The sequence below is a fragment of the Dromiciops gliroides genome, chromosome 1, assembly GCF_019393635.1.
Source record: "Dromiciops gliroides isolate mDroGli1 chromosome 1, mDroGli1.pri, whole genome shotgun sequence".
NCBI classification, from domain to species: domain Eukaryota; kingdom Metazoa; phylum Chordata; class Mammalia; order Microbiotheria; family Microbiotheriidae; genus Dromiciops; species Dromiciops gliroides.
In genome coordinates, this window is record NC_057861.1 from 140,652,312 (window position 1) to 140,669,320 (window position 17,009).

The 17,009-nt window shown below is 39.8% G+C and overlaps 1 protein-coding gene across 2 annotated transcripts in view; it reads left to right on the plus strand.

Moving 5' to 3' along the window:
* Positions 1 to 1,175: 1,175 nt before the first annotated feature.
* The window catches only part of ANKRD46 (ankyrin repeat domain 46), a 38,398-nt gene continuing 22,564 nt past the window's right edge, over positions 1,176 to 17,009 (plus strand). The window contains exon 1 of one of the 2 annotated variants that reach the window (XM_043976496.1): positions 1,176 to 1,326. The gene's annotated coding sequence lies outside the window, so the exon portion shown is untranslated. The remainder of the gene's footprint in view (positions 1,327 to 17,009) is intronic. The other variant, XM_043976497.1, reaches the window with a different exon arrangement.

Consider the following 17,009-nt stretch of genomic DNA (forward strand, 5'->3'; position numbering starts at 1 on the left):
CAGATGAGGAAACTGAGGCCAAAGAGGTTTAAATGACTTGCCCTAGGTTACACAAGTGTTTACTATTTGTCTTTCCTTCTTGAAGAGGACCATGACCTCAGAAGGGTTATTTCATGACTTGCAGTGAATTGGATTTAAGTGAGACAGGGCTGTGCAAGATCACCAGCTCCACTCTCTCCTCTGGAGCCATCTGGGTCTAGTGGCAAAATATATCAGAACAACTGGAGATGGCCCTGGATGTTTAAGGCAATTGGTGTTAAGTGACTTGCCCAGGGTCACACAGCTAGTGTCTGAGGTGAGATTTGAACTAAGGTTTGCCCAACTTCACGGCCAGTGCTCCATTCACTGCACCACCTAGCTGCCAATTAACTGCCCCCCACCCCCTCCTCTCCAGGATGCAGTGGGACACCTTGGACCTTTTTAGCTAAAGTCTTTCACAGGTGGCAGAACTTCTACATAGAGAGGATCTCCACACAGGGATGAATCCCTTTCATTTGAATTGTCTTAGGAAGATTCTGAAGATCACCTAGCAAGATAAGGTACTGGACACTGAGGTCCTTTCGTGAGCTGACCGCTAAGCATTCAAACTCTACTGCAAAGAGCGAAGCTCCAATGGGCAGAGCACATTGTTTGAATGCCAAAAGTGTTTACGTAAACAACGTTATTTTGCAGAGAACTCATACAAGGCAAGTGCTGGGGTGTAGGTCAGAATCCATACAAGGACAGTCTCAAGGTCTCTCTGAAGAACTTTGGAATCATTGTAAGGCATGCCCACATCAAAGAAGGCACTGTGCTCTTTGAGCCAAGAAGAATTGCAGTAGCTAAAAGGAAACACGAGAGGCAGAAATTTAAAGACATCTTCACTCCAAATGTTCATATGGACTATCTGTGTCCAAGATTATAGCAAGCAAAAAACAGGCCAGGTAGCCTCAGAGTGAAGGCACTAAGATTAAGCAGGGCTGGATAAGGATGAGCGCTTGGCACGCAGTAAAGGCGCTTAAATGCTAGTTGACGGCCCTCCTTCCCCAAGCCGCATTTAGAAGCAGTGGGGGCGGGGCCTAGGAGAGGTGCCTCGGGAGCAGCGCAATGAGAGCCGCCGGTCTCTAGGGGGCAGCAGACTGTCGCCAGCAGCGCCACTTCGGGAGCTGCTTCCCCTCCCCTCCTCCCTGAGCGCAGTGGGGCCTGCGCCTGCGCGCTCTGCCTTCTTCCGTGCCTGCCTCTCTCCCTCCCTCCCTCCGCCTGTCAGTCGCTGTGCAGCTGCCGCTGAGAGATGGGCCTGGCTCGGGGAAGCGGGGACGCTGCTGCCGCTGCTCGGCGGAGTTAAAGGTACCAGCCAGGTCCGGGCCGGGATCACGGTCTCTGCCTTTTCCTTCCCGTGGGAGCGGGATGGCCTGGCCGAGAGCACGGAGGGGGCGCAATGGCCGGCGCCGGCCCATCCCCTCATTCCCTCTTCGGTCTGTCTATCAGTCGGTGTGCCCCCCGCCCCCCTATCCCCAGAGTGGCCACCGCCCAGCCCGACCTCGGCCCCAGCGGATCCCCATGGGGGGTGTCTTGGGCACCCTCACTCCAGACCCGCCCCCCCTCTCCCGAGTGTGGGGGGAACCTATTATTCTGGGCCTGAGGGGGGGGGTCTCGGCCTCCTGAACGTGGCCTCTTGGGGGTGAGGATCATTTCCCCCTCCTCCTCATCGCCCCCACCTCCCCCAGCCAGGGCTAGGACTCCCCTTATTCCCTTCCCCCCACCCTCTCCACCCTCACCTCCCCTAGGAGATGTGAGCACCTCAAATTAAGTGCAGAGTGGGAAGAGGGTGAAGCCCAGAGCAAGACACCAAGTGATCCTTAAACATAGCGCAGGTAGGGTGAATTAATAAATTCTGAGGTAGCTACAAGTCTAGAAATAAATGACAATTATGACAATTTTCACGGAATATCTAAACTGGAAAAGTGAACTTGTGGATCACTGGTTGTTTTTTTTTTTAAGTAATTTCCATAGGCTTTCCAGTTATAGGAACAAATGTTCCATAACTTCCCAGGAAGGGAAGTTTGTATCTGGTTTTGTTTTTGCTGAAAAACAGGTAAATTCTTCATTGTGTCTCATGCTGTGTAATTACACTCAGTGCCTCCTTATATACTTACTTATATCCTTATATTCACCGCCTTCTTCTGAAGGCTTGCTGTCTTCCTCCACCACCCTGCTGAAGCTGTTGTCTGGAACGTTACCAACGGTCTTAATTCCGAAATCTTAATTCCTAAATTTTCTCAGTGCTCATCCTTCTTGACTTTTCTGCAACTTCTGACTCTTTTTTATCATTCTCTACTCCTGGATACTTTTCCCTACCTTGTCTTTCAGAGTACTAGTCTTTCCTTGTTCTCCTACCTTTATAATTGTTCATTTTCATTTCTGGATTGTTTTCCATCGTTTATCTCCTAGGGATGCATATCCCTAAGGCTCTCTCCTGGGGCCTCTTCTCTTTCTACATTTTCTTTTTTGGTAATGTCATCTACTCCCATGTGTTCAAGTATTTTCTCTGTCCATATAACTTCAAAAACAAATCATCACAACTCCAGCCTTGCATTATCTACCTTCTTGGATGTCCTGTCAGCATTCCAAACTTTTTTGTTTTTTGGTTTTGTTCAGTTGTGTCTGACTCTTTATGACCCCAATGGGGTTTTCTTGGCAAAGATACTGGAGTGGTTTGCCATTTCCTTCTCCAGATGAGGAAATGAGGCAAACAGGGTTAAGTGACTTGCCCAGGGTCACACTGCTAGCAAGTGTATGAGCTTGGCACTCTAAGAACTGTACCACCTAACTGCCCTATTCCAGATTGAGCATGGCCCAAACCAGATTTGTCATCTTCTGTCTTAAACATTATCCTCCTTCAGACTTCCATATTTATATTCAGGGTACTACTGTCCTCATAATCAACTAGGTTTAGAGTCCATAGTCATTGATTTTTCCCTCTCCCTTTCCTCCCATATCTAATTTGTTGATAAGTCGATTGCTCTTGCCTTCACAATATCTCCATTCTCTCTCCTGATCATTCATGTGGCCATTACCCCAATTCAGGCCCTCATCTCATCTTCCCAGGATTGTTGTCATAGCCTTGTAATTAGTTTCTCCATTTCCAATCTTGGTCTTCTCTAATTGCTTCTCCACGAAACTACTGAAATCTTCCCAAGGTCCTGCTCTGACTATGATACACTCCTGCTCGAAGATCCCTTTTGTTTCAATAATAAAATGTGAATGATTAAATCTAGCATTTCATACTTTCTACAGTGTTTCCAACCTACTTTTTCAGCCTCATTTCCCATTATTTCCCATTACTCTGTGTTCTAGCCAAATTGTCCTGCTTTCTGTTCTCAGAACTTAGTGTTCCACCTCCCACATCCATACATTCACAGATGTTTCTCATGTCTCAAATATGCTTCCTCCTTATCTGTGCCTTGGCCTTTTGGAATCCACATCTTTTTTCAAGGCTCAGCTCAGGTGCTATCTCCATGAAGCCGTCCTTGATAACCCCTCAGTTATTGAGATTGTTGTTCACTTGTGTCCTTACCCCGCAAAACCACTCACCCCTCTTCCATACAAAGGCACCAGCATTCTTCTAGTATCCTCAATGTCTTCCCACTTCCCATTCACCCCACATATTCATTCAGTTGGCACATCTTACCATTTCTGTCTCCAGAATGTTTCTCACATCAGGATCTCTTGTCTCTCTTTGCACAGTCATGACCACCTTAGTCCAAGCCCTCTTTGCTTCCAGCCTAAACAACTGTTTCTCTGCCTCATGTTTTACTCCCCTACAATCCATCTTCCACATGGCTGCCAGGATGACCGGGGAGTCTAAACCTTTTTTTGTGTTATGGGCACCTTTTCAGTCAAGTAAAACCCAGATTTCTTCTGAGAATAATGTTTTGGAATGTATAAAATACATAAGAATACAAAGGAAGCCAATTATATTAAAATCCGGTTGTCAAAATAAATTTTAAAAGTTCACAGACCTATCCTGTTTGAAGATAAACACATAGCCTCTCCTCTTTAGCTATCTTCAGTTTCATTGCACACCACTGACCACTCAAAGTATGTTGGCCATATACTCTGCAATACAGCCAGATTGGCCTGTTCTGTTTCTCAGACATCTCTCTTTCTCCATCTCCCTTCTCCATGCCATTGCACAGGCAGTTCATCAGGCCTGATATTCACTTCATCATCATCTCCCCACAGAATTCTCTCAAGATTCAGCTAAAGTGCTACTTTCTACATGAAGCCTTTCCTGATCGCTGTAACTGCTGGTGCTGCCCCTGTCAAACTACATTGTGTTTAACTTCTTTGTATTTATTCTGTATATAGTTATATATGTAATTATTCTCTTCCCTAATAGAAGTTAGGTTCTTTGAGAGTAGGAATTTTCATTTTTTGTATTTGCATCCCTAATACCTAGAACAATGCTTGGCAGATAATACTCTCTTGTTGAATGATTGAATGTGAAGGTGTTGAGCACCTGTGTGATAAAAAGAGTGGGAGTCAGGGAAATTAAAGCTAAACAAGGCAAAAATGAAGCCTATTTTCATTCTGAAGATTGCTTCATATAGCAGGTGTTTTTACATGTAATTTAAATTCAGTATTTATATTGCTTGCATCAGAGGAAAACCCCATTCGTTTCAGGTGGAACTCAATTTGAGAAATGTTGATTTATGTGATATCTGTAGTCTTTTAAAGTTCTAAAATTCTGTGACACTTATGTAACATTTCAAGCTCCTCAGGAGCACAGATAACTAAATAAGGTAAGTTTGGGTCAATAGGAGCTCTGGCCACCTGAATACTGTTGTTAATCTCAGCCTCAAACCTGTAATGATCTTTCCTCCAGAAGTGATTTTGGACATATTAACAACTCCTCTCTTTGTCATTCAATAAATTAAACACTGATTATATCTCTAGCAAATTATTGACATTTGGATCTTATCCTAAATAGTTTCATGGTCAGGTTTTTGATACTATCTATTTGTCAAGATCTACCTTTAACTCAGCCCCATGCATCTTACAACAGCCAGGTTCCTCCAAGTTCCTCTGCCCTGAAATCCTTTGGCTACCCATGACTTGAAAATGGCAGAGAGTATATAAGTATGTGTAAAAAACAACCGAAGTTACCTTGGTTTTAAGATTTCTTTGTGTCTAATAATGCCACAAATCTGTTTTCTGACTTCACCTTCCTTGCTTCAGGTGTTTCTTGACTACCTGCCTGGTTTGGGGTTTTTTGGTTTTGTTTTTTTGGTGAGGCATTTGGTGTTAAGTGACTTGCCCAGGGTCACACAGCTAGTAAGTGTCAAGTGTTTGAGACTGGATTTGAACCCAGGTCCTCCTGAATCCAAGGCCAGTGCTCTATCCACTGTGCCACCTAGCTGTCCCTCTGCCTGGTTTTTTTTTTTTTTAATTAGTAAGGCAGTTGGGGTTAAGTGACTTGCCCAGGGTCACACAGCTAGTAAGTGTTAAGTGTCTGAGGCCGGATTTGAACTCAGGTACTCCTGAATCCAGGGCCAGTGCTCTATCCACTGCGCCATCTAGCTGCCCCTCTCTGCCTGGTTTTTGATGACAGACAAGTCTTGACTTCTTTGTAGGGAAGTAGAGTGACTTCAGATAACCTGCCTAATTGACCCCACACTTTATGATAAATTTCTGTGAATTCAGATCCATATTTTAATCTAATAATAAAATATGTTAAATAGTGCTTTACAGTTTATGAAGTACTTTTTGCATAATTTTCCTTTACAATATATGTAGTATAAGAATTATCTCTATTTTACAGATGAAGAAACTGAGGCTTTAAGAGGTTAAATAATTGACCCAGAATGTCACAACTAGAATGTTAAAGCTGAGACTCAATCCAAAGACTTTTGATATCCAAGAGTATCCTGACTTTTTATTTCTGCCATATAAAATCACTATTTTTTTAAAAGCCAAGTTCCACCTCCTACAGGAAACCTGTTCTTCCTAGCTGCTAATGCCTGACTCTGGGAAATTAATTTGTGTATATTTTGTATTTAATTTTCTATCTACAAGTTGTTTGCTCTCTATTGAGTATAAACTCTTTGAGGGCAGGGACTGTTTCATGTTGTGTAGTATTCCCTAATACCTAGCACAGTGCCTGGAATATAGTTGATACTTAATAAACTCTTATTGAATTGAAATTGCCCTCCTCCAGTCCTTCTATACCTCTTCCATTTTCCAAGATCTTTCAGAGAACCAGCAACCAGTGGTATATGGGCTGATTTTCACACAGACCTGTCACTGCAGGGACAGCTAGGTGGCACAGTAGATAAAGCATGGGCCCTGGATTCGGGAGGACCTGAGTTCAAATGTGGCCTCAGACACTTGACACTAGCTGTGTGACTCTGGACAAGTCACTTAACTCTCTCTCATTGCCCAGCAAAAAGAATCATTATGTTCTTTGCTCCTCTCTCATAGTGTGTGTCAATGAATAACCACCACCATCACTCCATCCCCTGCCCTTGTGCCAGAAGTATAAAGATTGCCCATTTGGCACCACTTTTAAGAGGTTGCCAGCCTTTGGCATATACTCTTCTAATTATGTTTGTTTGTTTTTGTTTTCATTTTGGCTGGGCATTGAGGGTTAAGTGACTTGCCCAGGGTCACACAGCTAGTAAGTATCAAGTGTCTGAGGCCAGATTTGAACTCAGGTCCTCCTGACTCCAGGGCCAGTGCTCTATCCACTGCACTACCTAGCTGCCCCCTACTCTTCTAATTATGAAGTGAAGAAATGCATCATAACTCATTTTTATATTTTAAAGGCTTATTCCTTTCAAAAGAATTAGTTCTTTTTGGAATCTTTTGAGATAGAAAAATATCTGAAATCATGTATTCTGTCATGCTCTTATTTTTCCAATTATAGAGCCATTGTTATGAAATGTATTAAAATGATTTTTATAGGTGCCGTATAGTGTGTTCAGTTGTCTTCAGTTACTTTTGGTAATACTAAGCATGTATATTTGGAAGGCTGATAAAGAGACTATTTGACCTTAAATTCTTTTTTTGTTTGTTTGGTTTTATTTTTGTTTCTGCAGGGCAATGAGGGTTAAGTGACTTGCCATGGGTCACACAGCTAATTAAGTGTCAAGTGTCTGAGACTGGATTTGAACTCAGGTCCTCCTGACTCCAGGGCCAGTGCTCTATCCACTGTACCACCAACTGCCCCTTGACCTTAAATTCTTTAAAAAACAAAAACAAAAATATTCCTAGATCCTGAGAATAGTCCCTTAAGATGCATATCTTGAGCTAAGAGATCATAGAAAATGTTCATTCTTGCTTTTGTTTCCTGTGAACGGGAATCAGGTTTGCATAAATATTTGAGATTCCTAGGGAACATATTTATACAGCAGATAGAGGCTATCTCCTCTTATAGGTACCATTTTATAAATCCACAGGAGGCATAGGTAAGGAGTTGAGTAGAACAGCACTTCCCAAGGCATTTTTCTTAGTGTACTTTGCAGCTTCTCAATACTCTTTGGCAACTATAAGTTAAGTGTTTCTGAATCATCCCTGTTGCTAATCCAGTAGATGGAGACAGAATTTAGCATTTGAGTCTATAAAAACAGGTTGAAACACATTTGGAAGAATGGAATATCTAAGGTTTTCTGCTGCCATTTCTACTTCTCCACTGTCAAGGATTTTAAATCCAGTTTCCTTGTTGAAGTATTAAACAACTTTTTAAGAACTAAAGCAACTACAAAAGAAAAATTACTTTTTTAGATAATTCCAGGTAATTTGTATTTTCGTTTTTTTTTTTAAGTGAGGCAATTGGGGTTAAGTGACTTGCCCAGGGTCACACAGCTAGTAAGTGTCTGAGGCCGGATTTGAACTCAGGTCCTCCTGAATCCAGGGCCGGTGCTCTATCTACTGCGCCACCTAGCTGCCCCATATTTGTTTTTTAAGAATGTTTTTATTTGTTCTCAGTTACATATAAGAACAATTTTTATAATTTTTTTGAGTTCCAAATTCCCTCTCCTTTCCTCTTTTCTCTCTTTGAGAAGGCAAGCACTTTGGTATAGATTATACATGTGCAGTCAGTCATGGAAAACGTTTCTATATTAGCCATGTTACAAAAGAGAACACAGAAGCAAACAAGAAAAATCATTTTTAAAAAGTGTGCTTCAGTCTATATTCAGACTCCATCAGTTCTTTCTTTCTCTGGAAGTAGAACTCGTATTTTCTAATGGATTGATTCCACTAGATTCTTTCCTTCCTTCCTCTCTCTAACCTCAGGAGGTCAGGAAAACCTGAGTTCAGGTCTCACTTCTGATACTGATTATGTGACCCTGAGCAAGCCTTGACTTCTATTCTGATGAGCTCTGTGACAGCCTCATTCAGTCCAGCAACTAAAGGTGAAGCACTGTGCTAGGCACAGTTATTAGAAGTATAAAGACAAAAAAAGTGAAACAGTACCTATTCTCAAGGAGCTTACATTTTATCAGCAGAGACAACATATATATGTATACACACACATACAGAATAAATATAAAGAGAATACAGGACCGTTAAATATAAGATAGGAAATAATAGGGCATTAATGATTTGGGGGGAGTGGGTAATCAAGAAAGGCTTTGTTTAAAAGATGGTGCTTGAGCTGCATCTTGAAGGTAGAAGTCGATTCTCTGAAATGGAAACGAGAAAGGAGTACATTCCAGTCATATGTGACAGATACAGAGTACATTCAGATAGTCAACCTGAGACCTTAACTTCCTGTGCTCTGGAGTAGGCTGGGAGTTGTTTGCAATAAAATGTAAAATAATGCCCTTTTCTGACTTACGCTGCTTCCTTTTTGTTGCCCATTCTCCCTTCCCACTCCCAGCTGACTACTCTTTTTTTTTTTTTTTTGCAGGGCTATGGGGGTTAAGTGATTTACCCAGGGTCACATAGCTAGTAAGTGTCAAGTGTCTAAAGCCGGCCAGCTGACTACTCTTGTAGGAGCTGATCATGAGGGAAGCCTCAGTTACTCCTGATCATATGTTGCAGTGGTGATTGACCACTCCTATTCCTGAGCTATGCACTTCCATGCTAATTTCATATTAGGCCCATGTCAGGCACACAATAATCCCATGGTCATTGAGGATAGGCTTCTTCTCTCCTTTGTTCTGTATAGCCTGATGGACATAGAAATCAACTCATTTTTCGTTACTAATTAACACACTGAGCTCTATATAAGAGATGCATTGTATATTACACCAATATATCACTAAAGGTTCACTGACCTCTTCATAGCTGGGCAAGAGTCCCTGTAAATATATCTGCTGCCTAAGTATGTGATTTATCTCCTTAGGCCTCTTGAGAAAGGGTTTAAAGGTATTCCTGAGAGAGAGTGATAGGGCAGGAAATGTGGGGAAGAGATACATACGTGAAAACTTGTCTCAGAGAGTTTTACGCAGGAACTAGAGGAAGCAGGTTCACATTATTTCAGAGCTAGAAGGGATTAATACTGATCTAGTCCAACTCCTGCCCCAAAAGAATCCCCACTAAAACATACATGAAAAGTAGCTATCCAGCCTTTGTGCTTGCCAAGTTCCTCCCAGGGCCTCCCATTTAAGAAGGGAGCCAGGCAGGCTATCTTTTATTCCCCTCCTGGCTCTGTTTCTGACTCCAGACTGAGCAGCTAGGTGGTGCAATAATAGAACAATGGGTCTGGAGTTAGGAAGACCTGAATTCAAATACAGCCTCTGGGCAAGTCATTTAACCACGGTTTTCCTCAGTTTCCTCAGCTGCCAAATTAGGAGGAACTGGAAGAATTGGGAGGAATCTACCTCCCAAGGTTGCGAGGATCAGCTGAAATAATAATTGTAAAATGCTTAGGACAGTACCTGGCATATAGTAGGCACAAATGCATATTTTCTTCCACTTCTTTTACCTCTCCCCCCTTCCAGACTTCACCACCCCTTTACCCCATGTTCCCTCCCTTGTCCTTTTCATCTTCCTTTTGTGTCTTCCTCCATTAGAATGTTTTTGTTTTGTTTTGTTTTAGTGAGGCAGTTGGGGTTAAGTGACTTGCCCAGGGTCACACAGCTAGTAAGTGGTAAGTGTTTGAGACCGGATTTGAACTCAGGTACTCCGGACTCCAGGGCTGGTGCTCTATCCACTGCGCTAGCTAGCTGCCCCCCTCCATTAGAATGTAAACTCGTTGAGAGCAAGGACTGCCTTTCTTTTGGTTTGAATTTTCTCAGTAAGCACTTTATCAATGCTTATTGCCTACCTGCTTAAAGCCTTCTGAAGGCATTTCATTCCATTTTGGGATATCTCTGGTAGGTTTTCTCCTACATCAAGCCTAAATTTGCAACTTTTATCCATCACTTTTAATTCTGCCCTTTGATGACAAACAGAACACAGGATTCCTTTCAGATACTTAAAGACGGTTATCATATGTCACCTTGAACTTTTTCTTCTCCAGGCCAAGCAGTCCTTTATCTTTCTAGTTGCTTTCTTCTGGATTTTTGATCGTATCAATGTCCATCATAAAATATGGTGCCCAGAAGGAAGTACAGTACATCTTAAGTGGTATTGTGTTCAGTTCTGGGAAACACATTTTAAGAAGGATATTGAAGAGTCTAGAGCTCATTGGAAGCAGGAACTTAGTCAGAAAAGCAAAACTCAAGGCTTGGTAGAACTGAAAGGGAGCTTTAAGGTAATAAAATCCAAACCTCTCATTTTACAGATGAGGAAACTAAAATAAAAATAGAGAGGTTATGCCACTTCCCCAAAGTCATATGAGTAGTAAGTAGCAAATCTGGAGATTTGAAGTGAAGTCTTCTGACTTCAAATTCAGAGCGTTTTCCATAATAGAACTATCATGTAGGTACTCCATGGAGTAATAACCACTTTTTACCTCAGGTTCTAATTAATTTTGTTTTGTTTTGTTTTTTGGTGAGGCAATTGGAGTTAAGTGACTTGCCCAGGGTCACACAGCTAGTAAGTGTTACGTGACTGAGGCCAGATTTGAACTCAGGTCCTCCTGAATCCAGGGCCGGTGTTCTATCCACTATGCCACCTAGCTGCCCCAATTAATTTTTATACTAATTACTATATAACTTTGGAAGAATGCTCAGTAAATTGGAATGAGAATCTTAGATGTTTATGAAAATGTCCAAGGATGGCTGGGGACTAGGACCCTAGTAGATGCTCAAATAGTTTCCCTCTCATTCTCTGCTTTATAGTAAAAAAAAAAATATCATGGTATGAAAGGAGGGGATAGTTGTTAGAGAAAATAAAGTTCATTATTAGTAGCTATAGTAAACAGTGGCTAGTCTTTCATAATCATAACTGTTAACCTGGTTGAATAAATTGCTTTAATCATCCTAGAAAAGGAATAGAATGATTGCTATAATACAGAGTATGAGAAAATGAGCAAATAATACTCTGCAACTGTTGCATGTCAAAATTTATTTTATTTTGTAGATTCCCTTTAGGTAGATAGGACAAGTATTGTTTGCATTTTACAGATGAGAGAGCCCCAAAAGATTATGTGCTAAATCATTCAGGTTAGTGGCAGGCTGGGACTTAGAGCTCAAGTCTTCTAGCTCCTCAAACAGAAGGCTGTTTGAGTGCCTTCTATAAGCAGAGTGCAGTACTGTTAAAATTAGATCTATAAAATATGGATTAAAAGAGGGGGATAACAGAGGAACAGAGACCAAGTAAAAGTCAGGAAGTCCCACCATGAGATATTAAGAGCTAAAGCAAATGAAAAAGAATGCATGGCTCAAGGACAAATGAATAAAATTTAGTCTCAGTTTTTAGTTTTCTGGGGTTTTTTATGATGCCATATTTCAGTAGTATTGTTTATCTAATAAAATCATCTGAACCATAGGCCACTTTTCTAATCCAAATCTGAAACAAATTTAGTTTTGTTCAACTATTACTATTGCAAATTAAGTATAACAGCCACTGAAGCCAGTAGGGCTTTAGAGATTTTGAGAAATTAATGGTAAATGAAATTTTATTTCTTCAAATACTTCCAAACAATGATAGGTGACAATGCAAAGCTGTACCTATTCACTGGGAAGATTTTATGGAAGATAATGAATGAGGGTTAAACAGACACAGTCATTAAAACTTGGATGCAGATCCTCTCCATGTGATACTCCCACTAGCCATTCTTTTCCTGTGGTAATCTAGTGCCAGTGGAAGGTCATTGGTCAACCCCCTACAATAGCACCAATGTAGAAAAAGCACAGGAGCTCACTGATTCATAGCTCAGAAGAGTTCAGTGTGATTTGGTGGAAAGAACATTGGGTTTGGAGTAAGATGGATTTGGCTTCAAATTTTTTCTCTGCTTCTTATGACCTCTGTCATAAAACAATTCCCTTGGGCTCCCTGGGCCGCTCAAAGAGAAACAGCCTTTGTTCTTAAGGAGCTCACATTCTACTGGGACACACAGATAGTGCACAGATACACAAAGCAGAGATGGAGTGTGACCCTTTTTAGAGAATCCCTTACTTCCTCCAAGATACAGCCAAACCCCAGCTTTTACATGAAGCCTTTCCTGATCCCCATTGCAAATGCCCTTCCTCCTCAACTACCCTATATTTATTTTGTATTCATTTTTATATTTGTTAAAGAAAAAATATTAATACTGCACTCAACATTGTAGAAAAAAGCCTTCCTAAAACCATTTTTATTAGTTTAGCAATTTTCTAAATCAAAGCATTCATCTACTTGAGGAAAAAAAATGCCCAGACTGTCAGAGTTCTTCCATCATGCCTTTGGACAGCTTTATGACATATAACTTTTTTTTTCTTCTCCTTTTTTTTTTTTTTTAAGATTAGCTCTCCTTATGTCACTTGGGATGGAAGGGCGGTGGCCACTCAGGGCCAGTTCCTACCACTGATCGGAAAAGGGGTTTTAACTTGCTTCATTTTTTATCTGACCAGTTCACTCCTCTTTAGGCAGCCCCCCAGTCTCACCGTATTGTTGCTGAACTTAGTACTGCTGCATGATTAGCTTATACAGCAAGGACAACTAAGTACTCCTGGGCTCAAGGCTACAGCCTCCCTGGTATTAGGGAATGTGCTACTCCACCTGGCTGGCCTACAAGATGTTTTGGGTTTTTGTTTTGTTTGTTTGTTTGTTTTTTTAGCGAGGCAATTGGGGTTAAGTTTGGGCTGCCCCAAAGATGTTTTTGAAGTAAAATTTATAGGAATCTTCAACAAGTAAAATTTCACGGTAAGGTAAAACATAATTATACAACTCAAGTTAAGGTAAAAGTTAACATTTGTCTATTCTGTTAAGAACAGGACAGCAGGTTTATTTTAAAATATAACTGGGAATTTATGAATCATTATTTCTGAAACAGACTTAGTTGAGATTATTCAAATGAAAATGTAGGTGGGCTGCATCATTATTTTTTCAAATCCACTTTTGCATTCAGATTTTGTACTATAAAATCTACTATAGATCTTGTAAAAAAACAAGCAAATCAACAAAATTTTAATTAAAGAAGTTATTTAGGGGCAGCTAAGTGGCGTAGTGGATAAAGCACTGGCCTTGGATTCAGGAGTACCTGAGTTCAAATCTGGCCTCAGACACTTGACACTTACTAGCTGTGTGACCCTAGGCAAGTCACTTAATCCCAATTGCCCTAAAAAACAAAAACAAAAAAACAAACAAAAAAGAAGTTATTTAGATGATCCAGGAATAGAATTAAAAAAAATGTTTTGTAATCTATAAGCATAAAGAAAGGTTTTATGAAAAGAGAATGCTAAATGAAGAAAAATGTATTTTTTGCACGTTTCCTGCAAAAGTTAACTTTAATATTAGAGAAGATTATGGAAAAAAACAGTTTTACCTTTGTCAGCTGTTTTAAACTACTGGTTGAGCTGATTATTTGTGAAGTGAAACAATCAGGATAGAAGAAGGACATTTATACAATTTCCTATTTATTTTTAATTTTGAAGACCTAGAGAAAGCCCTTTAGCACATTGGGTGGATCTTTTACAGATAATTTATAGAATTATATGGATAAAAATCACTCCAAAGGAAAAGGTTGAACTGGTTGTGATCTGTTTTGGGTGGAGTGAGTACCCATACTGATAAAATCTCACATCTACAATTTAGCAAAGTACTATTTGCTGCAGTTGTGCTTGAAGACTGGAAGACCACACGGTGGCATCATTAAACCACACAAATCCACTCTTAGTGTTGAAAACATTTAGTTTATTAAAGGACTAAGATAAGTCAGTAGCTTAGAGGCAGTTATTCTGTTAAAAAAAAAAAAGTTTCCCGAGAAGGAAGATGAGAAAAATTCAGTCTCCAATTGGTTTATCCCCATTATTTAAACAATTTCAGTGACCTTCATAATTCCTTACTTTGCAGATATTGCTAAAAAATCTTTGTTTAGTATTTCTGGATTTCCTGATAGAAGAAGGAAAATACCAGTAAGTACTGACTAAAAATAATTTATATAGTGAGATACACTTGGAATTATTAAAAGAAAAACAAACCAAAAAATCCCAGGAATGTAGTCACTTCCTGTAAAATTAAAAAATACCAATATTTGTGAGTTTTTAAATGTCCACATTGTATAAATCAATTGCAATAAGTAAAATCTGAAAAATACTGAAGGGATTTTTCTCAGTATCATAAAATCTCAATACTTAAGACCTTTACTAGCCTGGGTCTTTCTACTTTCTATAATATAAGGGTTTAGTAAGAAAAGAATTATGTCAATGAAATTGCTGAAGAAACTTTAAAAATAATTATGAGATGAAACTTTTAAAAGTATTTTAAGATGCTTTAAAAACATTTACATAATAGCATCTTACATCGATTTAGGACATTTTAGATTACAAGGAGTTGTGCACATATCTTGTGGAAGCCTTAGAACAACATGGTAGAGTAGAAAGAATGTTAGACATGGAGTCAAGACACCTGAGTTCAGATCAAATTTTTGAAAACTGATAGTTTGTGACCTTGGACAAATTATTTAAACTTTAAGACCCTCAGTTTCATTACAAATAAAACCAATTATATTTAAATAAAGTTTAAAAAATTTTTAAAGTACACAGACCCTCGGTTAAGAACATCTGGTTTAGAGTTTTATTTCCCAAGTCCTTTTAACCACAAACAAAACAAGGCAATAAACATTTATTAAGTGTACTATGTGCCAGTCAAATGTGCTAAACACTTGTAATACAAAAAGAAGCAAAAGACAGTCCCTCCTCTCAAGGAGCTTACAATCTAAGGGGGTCTGGGGGGAGACAACATGCAAACATATATAAAGCAAAGTATGTATAGGATAAATACGAAACATTTAAAAGAAGAAAGGCACTAGAATCAAGAGGGGTTGGGGAAGACTTCTAGTAAAAGGTGGGATTTTAGGCGGGACTTGAAGGAATCCAAGAAGGTCAGTAGTCTACAAATATAAAAAGTAAAACAGCCCCTATCCTCAAAGAGCTTACATTCCAGTGAGGGGAAGACTACATAAAAGAGAGCTGGAAAGTGTAGGAGATGTATATGTATGTTTATATGTGTGTGCGTGCATGTGTATGTATATGTGAACACACACACATGCACATATACTCACACATGCATGTATAGTTATATATTCACATAATATATGCATATACATATATATTGATTTTGAAAGCTACATATTAACATTATCAGTATCCTATTGTATTTTTATTTATTTTGTTGAATATTTCCCAATTATATTTTTAATCTGGTTCAGTCTAGCGTTTTTCTGTGTTTGACACCTCTGACTTAAATGCTTCATGCCTTATTTTCCTCATCTGTAAAGTGGAGATACTTGTCTTACCCAGAAAATTGCTTTCTAAACTTTAAAATGCTATGTAAATGTGAATTATTTGTTTTTGTGGTCATTTAAGCATGTAGGTGCATTTTTCTGATAATATTGGTCAGGATGTTTGAGTTAAAGAGATGTGTAGGGTATAATGGTTATCCATGCCTGATGGCAAAACAAAATGAGCTCTTATTGAATCTAATTATTCCTTGTTAGAAATTCATTAATAATGGTCAGATTAAATAAAAGCACCATTGTTATGAGCTACCTTTGATAATATGTTAACTTAATTATACATGGTATCTAATGGCATTTTGCCATTAGATTGTAGTATTGTTATCTCACCAATTAAAATCATATGAAATACACACTCAATTGGGTGGAGTAATCTCTCTAACCTTGCAGGAAAATAGATGGGGAAGGGGATAAAGAGAGAGGGGCAGGGACAGCTAGGTGGCGCAGTGGATAGAGCACCGGCCCTGGAGTCAGAAGGACCTGAGTTCAAATGTGACCTTAGACACTTAACACTTACTAGCTGTGTGACCCTAGGCAAGTCACTTAACCCCAATTGCCTCACCCCCCCCAAAAAAAGAGGGGGGGGCAAAAGAAGGAAGGGCTGATTGGGGGAGGGGACAGACAGAAGCAAATCCCTTTCGAAGAGTGATAGGATGAAAGAAGATGGGTAATAGAATAAATATCATGGGGAAGGGAATAGGATGGAAGGGAAATAGTTAATAGTAATCATGAAAAAGAAAAGGGGAGAAAATTGTACAAAAAATATTTATAGCAACTCTTTGTGGTGGCTAAGAATTGAGAATCAAGGGAATGTCCATCAATTGAAGAATGACTGAAGAAGCTGTGGTGTATGATTGTAGTGGAATGGTATTGTGCTATAGGAAATGACAAACAGGATGATCCCAGAAAAACCTGAAAAGACTCATGAACTGATGTATAGTGAAGTGAGCAGAACTGGGAGGACATTGTGCATAGTGATAGCAGTATTGTTCAGTGAGCAATTGTGAATGACTTAACTACTCTCAGCAGTGCAATGATCCAAGACAATCCCAAGGGACTGATGATGAAGCTTACTATCCCCCCCCCTCACCCCCATAGAAAGAACTGATGAAAAGAGCACTTGTGGATTGTACATATATAACCTGGTTGCTGTCTTGTGGAGGGGAGAGGAAAGGGAGGGAGAAAAATTTGGAACTCT